Raw genomic sequence first — 6482 nt, 5'->3', positions numbered from 1 at the left:
CATTGCTGGAATCCTGTGTCCAGTTCAGGTGCCCACAATTCAAGAAGGATGCTGATAAATTGGGAGAGGTTTCAGAGAAGAGCCACAAGAATGATGACAGGATTAGAAAACCTGCCTTATAGCGAGAGACTCACAGAGCTCCATCTATTTATCTTAACAAAGAGAAGGTTGAGGGATGACTTGATTACTGTCTATAAGTACTTACATGGGGAACAAATATTTATTAATGGGCTTTTCAATCTAGCAGAGAAAGGTCTAACATGATCTGATGGCTGGAAGCTGAAACTAGACAAATTCAGACTGGAAATAAGGCGTAAGTTTTTAACAGTGAGAGTAATTACCCACCGGCACAATTTACCGAGGGTTGTGGGGGATTCTCCAGCCTGACCATTTCTAAATCAAGAGGGGATGTTTTTCTAATAGCTCAGCTCTAGGAATTATTTTGGGGAAGTTCTCTGGGCTGGGTTATGCAGGAGGTCAAACCGGGTGATCACAGTAGTTCCTCTTGGCCTTGGAATCCATGAATCTATGAACTTGTGATAAGATACTTCCCCAGGTGGGAAAAAAATATTTTGGCCATGTGACAAGAAAGTCATGTGACTAACTCAGGCCAGGCCTCGGGATATAAGGGAGAGGCCTGAGAGCCTCCTGGGGGAGTTTGAACCAGTAATGCCAAGTAGTCAGGGCTGGGAGTGCAGGAGCCTGGGGAGTTGCAGCTGGCTGGAGGAAGCAGCTGTAGGTGAGTGCTGCAAGGAGCAGGGCTGGCTCCTGAAGGGATGAAGGGACTGTTGGGGTTGTTGTGACCCAGCTCTGGGAAGGAGGGCTGTGGGCTCCTGGTTCAGGGACAGGCTGGTGGCTGGTGCTCCCTGGATTAGGGGGAAGGGTTGGAGCCTGGAGGGCCAATGTCTGGATGGGGTACATGAATTGGATCCCCCTCCAGAAGGGGAATGTTTTAGAGTGATATGGACTGAGTGGAGTTCTTGGGGGGGGGCTCTGTGAGACTGGGAACCTGAGGCAGGGTGCTGCAAAGCCACCCCAGCCCACAAGGGGGTGCTTGGGAGGCAGTGACCTGTTCCTGTGCCAATATAGTCAAAGAGGCCTATGTGATTTAGGTGCCCAACTCCCATTGAAAGTCAATGTGAGTTGGGCACCTAGGGGGTAGGACTTTCAAAAGTGCCTGAGACCAGACCCACAAAGGTATTTAGGCTCCTAATGTCCAATGATTTAAGTGGACGTATCTTTGTGCATCTGGGCCAAAAGTGATGTAGGGGCACTAATCTTTCAATGGTACTTGTGCTCCTAAGTCATTTTTTCAAAATCCCACCTCTAGCTCCCAGCGGAGATCAGGCGAATCTGGAGTCAGGCGGTCTCTAGGAAATACTGTAAAGCCTTCCTCTTTCACAAAACCTTTCCCACCATCAGCCTGACACAACACCCCCTCCACCCACGCTGACACCTGCTTCTACCCTGAAACCTCTATCAAAAAAAAAAAAAAAAAGGCAAGTTGATAAAATTTTGAAAACCAAACAAGCCCTATCTGAAGCGGAGTTTTGACCCCCAAAAAGGACCAGTGTCAGTGTCTCCACAAAGTGCACGCATGACTTCACTATTGCTATTGATTTCAGATGGCAGGATAAAGCAGCTAGCTAGCTGGATGTGTATGTGGCTAGATAGATGGATAAACTCCTTTTAGGCACCTTTGAAATCCCACTTTGGCTACGGTCACCTATACTGTAACTGGACTCTTCCCTAGAAGGAGAAAAGCGTGATGAAAGTTATCAAGTGATAGGAAAAGCCAGAGTGACTGATAAGCTACTTCACAGTTGAAAGATACTTTGTGGGCTGTGGGAGAGTTTGCTTCACAGCTTGTGTATTTAACTCTGCCTGTTTACTTTGTAACTGATCAGAAAAGAAATGAAATTGTCATGCTGATATATTTTAATTGGTCCATTAGAATTGCTAAATAAAATAAATTTTCCCTGGCAGATGCACCCACTGGAGCGTGAACTTTCATTTCTCATTCTTGGTTTGAGCAATGCAAAATTATTTCTTCTGCCTTCCAAGAAGATTTCAATTAAAATTCAGTGTCTGACGCTGTATCCATCCACATACGCTGTCTTTTGCTGTGTGTGATGGTTCAGAGATAGCTCTGTCCCAGCTGGGGCTGAGACAGTCTGTTGGGAATGGGAACGTGGCATTGCTAGAACAGCTACTTGAGCATTGGAAGCTGAAAGTTGCCTATTGGATAAAGGAAAGTTGATTGTGGTTAGAGTCTACGGTGGAAGGTGGGTGGCTTATGAATTAAGTGGACATGGTTTGTGGGATGGCTTGCACAAAAGTGGTTGGGATCAAATGATTTAAAAGAAAAAACTTTCCTGAATCTGTGATTTTAAGTTAGACGGAGACGTGTTAAGCATCTGAATTAGGTACCTGCCATATCGGATCAGACGTGAAGTCCAATATATTTTAGCTGTGTACACATAAGAAGATACTTTAGCACTGATAGAAAAGCTAATATGTATCTAGGTGTGCAATGTTACGTGTCAGGGGGATGAAGCCTGGGGGGTGCCTTCCTGACCCCTAAAGATAACCAGTTTATGGCATGAAGCATGAGAACTGATTTTAGTTTTTATAGAACTACAGAACAGAGCTGTGAAACCAGTGCAGGATTGATCTACAATTATCTGGATTCAGACTTTGCAAATCTGTTTTTCAGACTGTAAGCTTTCAGGGGACATGGACAGTTTGCTTACGTGCATGTGCAAAGCCTAGCATAGTAGGGCTTCAGTCCTTGACTAGGCCTCTCGGGACCACCACAAGGAGCTCTAGCCATAATAATATCTGTGTTCAAGTTTTACCTCCCCTCAGTGGCGGTTGCATCTGGGGGGTTCTTTCAGGCTCGTTGGGAATAATTGAAAACTGTCAGTTTATCTTTATTCCGGTTTAATCCAAGATGATAACCTACCCACCCACACCCCACACACATCTGAAATAAGAACGCAGATGGGGTTGCATCTGCTCTTTAGGATAAACCTGTACACAGATAAACTTGGGATGCGTGGTAACTAATTCTCTGTGTGTGCGGCGCTTCGGCATTGCCTTGCTGCTTGTGGTTAGCGGTGAGCACGATTTGCCACCCGTGTCTGTTTACCGCCTAACCTGCCTCATGGCGTCCCTTGCTTTCTGGTGCGTGGCGTTAGGCACTGCTGGTAGTCAGCCGCCTCCAACCCCTCTGGGAAGCCAACAGCTGTGAGATGCAGTGGCGTGCTGGCATCAGGAGGTGCTAAACATGCTGCCAATGAGCAGCTGGCACGCACGTTTTAACAGAGCTTCTTGTTCCCCGTCAGCTGCTGGCTGGAAGCTTGGCAGCTCTGGAGATGTGCCAGCACATGAGGAGGAGGAGAGCCAGAAGCTTTTGGGGGGTGACAGCCAACAAGCCAAGAGAACTTGCATTGCCGAAGCACGAGGGATGAGAATGCCAAAGCAATGCCTAGATAAGAGAATCAGTGGTGCCAAAGCAGTAAAGCTGGCAGTGCCGAGACCGGATTGCTGGCAGTGCCAAAGCAGGAGAGTTAGCAGAGCCAAGACAGGCAAGCTGGCACAGCCAGGAGGCAGTATTAGTCTCTCCAGTGCACAGGCATTGTTCTTTATTCCATAAAGAGCATCTTGTAAAGTCCCAATCAGTCCTGCTACAGTTGTTGCAATGCAATTTTTCTGCCTCAGTGGCTCAAAGCAAAATAGGTTTCATGCTGTCTCTGGCGTTCCTCTCGGGGGAGAACAATACTGAATGGAAGGCAGGGCTTGGCACAAGGGATGTTTAGTGGGCCGGGTAGCAAAGATGGGGCTTAATTTTTGAGCTCACCAAAATGAGTCCACTCTGCTTGACAGTCTGGGCTACTCCGTTTAGTCAGAGATGAGTGACAGAGCAAGCTTCTACCACGCGGCCCCCAACTCTAGTTTGGAGGGACCACCTCAGTCTCCACGGCCCTTTAACTCCTAGGTTCCTGTCATGCAAAATATGGAGTCACAGCCCATCATAAAGAAATCAGCAACAAAGTATAGAAACAAACAGGATTCCACCTAGCTTGAGTACCAGCTTTCTCTGCTTTGTTTACCAGGGGCTGCACCCTGGCTGGAACTCAATATGACACGGAGACACCTAATGGCTGAATAACATACTGCAAGTAAATATATATTCGGGGCCATCTCCCAATATTACCCACTTGTGCCAATTGTGGGTATGCGCCCCTGCCCTGTAAGAACAAGAGCAAGAGGACTTTAGCTCATTTCACAGTGGGTAGAGGGTTAGGGCTTTCAGCACTACCTACCTGGGCAACAGCTACCCAGGTAAACTGCAAGAACTCTGTACCTTATTACCAATCTCTTGAGTCTTCCATGCTGTCACCCCCAATTCATTCTGACCCTCAACGCTGCTTCAGCTGATTTGTTTTAGGGTAATTGACATTGTGATCTATGGGTGGGGAGTGGAAGAAGAAAAGGTAGAAGGACCTGTAGTAAATATTTCAATCCTCTTATTTTAATCTGGAGCACTAATGGAATATATAATCTACTGGTTTTTATGGTGCATAATATTCACCGGTTCAGGGAAATATGTAACTGTGGTGATATTAAAATATGGGTCCTTGGCTTCCTTTATGATTCCTGGCTGGTGCAGGAAGTTGTATTGGTGATTTGATAGCAGGGGGTTCAAGCCAGTCTCTGACTCAGTACTGAGTTGATGCCCTGTGCATGAAGTCAGGGGGGTCTGTATTGCTGGAGGTGGCCTCTTTTGGATGTTATGCATTATAAGAGCACTACTGGTCATTAATAATTCCAGGCAGGGAGCATAAATTCTTGAGTCTTGACCAAATTACCTTCAACAGGGGAATTACAATCTGCCTTCCTAAAACTTTCCCTGTCATTTTCAGTTGGGTGGAACAATCTTCACTTCCTGTCCTGCGTAATAGCGCTGTGTGGTATTGTCAAACAGCTCCACCCCAGAGTTGGCTGCATTTCAGAGGTTGATGATTCCCATATGATTCTCTATTTATGAAAATACTTTGGGCTCTTCCTGGACACAAGGCATTATTGCCATCCTGTGGAGTGCTTTGTGGTTAGTTGGATCAGGGGCTAGTTGGGAAATATTTAGTTCAGAGATGTTAAATAAATAAATGTTTAAACTCTTGCAAGGTGATCATGGAGATGAGCATGATTTAAGCCTTAGACAGAGTAGGTAGGTAACTGTGTATTAAATTCCGTGATGACATTTTTGGATGAAATAATTAAATTTTAAAAAGCATGTGTGTTTTTTTTTTTTTAAAACAAAGTAATGAAATTACAACTTATCAAGTTACTCCATAGGCATCCATAACAATAACAGCACCTCATCAGGAAAGGCAAGTTAGGAAACTGTGTAACCCAGTGGGTAGAGCACCTATCTAGCTCTCCAGAGAGCTGGGCTCTGTTCCTGGCTCTGCTGTGTAGCCTCTAACAAGCTAGTTACTGCTCTGTATCTTCGCTGTTCCCACCTGTGAAACGAGTGTAAAGATACTCTTCAAAATGCTTTACAAAGGAGAGCAGCACTACTAAACTAGGAGCATCCTTGTAACTCAAATAGACCCATTGGGGAGGCCCAGTTGGCCATCAAAAAGAGGGGTGGCAGCCCAGTTCCTAGCAAACAAATGTGTACATTGCACAACCCAACTCCAGGCCAGCACTAATTGGGGTAGCAATTACCATAGTGGTGCTGTCTGTGTAATACCGTGGTGGCCGTAGCATCTGGACGCCCTCTTAGACAGTGAACTCCTTGGGGGCAGGGACAGCACCTAGCACAGTGCGGCTCCTGGCCCATGACTGGACTCCAAGCGCTGTGATGATATAAATAATTGGGTGGCAGCCTCAGCAGAGAAGCTGAGGACAGAGGAGGGCCTGATCCAAAGCTTGAAGGCAAGTGGGAGAGTCCCAGTGACTTTGGGCTTTGGCTCAGCCCCGGCATGGGGTCAGGGACCAGTTGAGATTGCTTTTCCAGATGAGGGACACTGCTCTCCTGCCAGCCTGTGTTTTATGGGTAATTAAAGGCTCCTTGTCTGAACTGCTCTGTGCCTGGGCTGCAAATCGCCTCTCTTGGTTTGAAGCCGCTTCTCTAACAGACCCTCACGTAGAACCGCTCCGAATGGTGCCCTGATAATGACAGAGACTGTTGAACGTGGAAATCCAATCAATGGTAATTAGGTGGAGACATGAATTAGTGCCTTGGAGACTGACTCTCTGAACTCTGGAGGTGGGGGGAGGACGATGAAGCCCTGTAGAACAAGGCAGGTATTTAAATGCTGCTGGCTAGCTGCCCACCCAGCTCCCTTGGTGGCTGCCCAGTCGGAGGAGAGTTCATTGTGCACCTGAAGCACATCACAAAGAGGAGGAGGCAGCTTCTGTTAACCCTGCCACTGGCCTGGGAGCTGTTGAAGGCCCATGCTTGCTGCTAC

Source organism: Trachemys scripta, chromosome 4, assembly GCF_013100865.1.
Source record: "Trachemys scripta elegans isolate TJP31775 chromosome 4, CAS_Tse_1.0, whole genome shotgun sequence".
Classification (NCBI taxonomy): domain Eukaryota; kingdom Metazoa; phylum Chordata; order Testudines; family Emydidae; genus Trachemys; species Trachemys scripta.
This window is presented reverse-complemented; position numbering follows the sequence as displayed.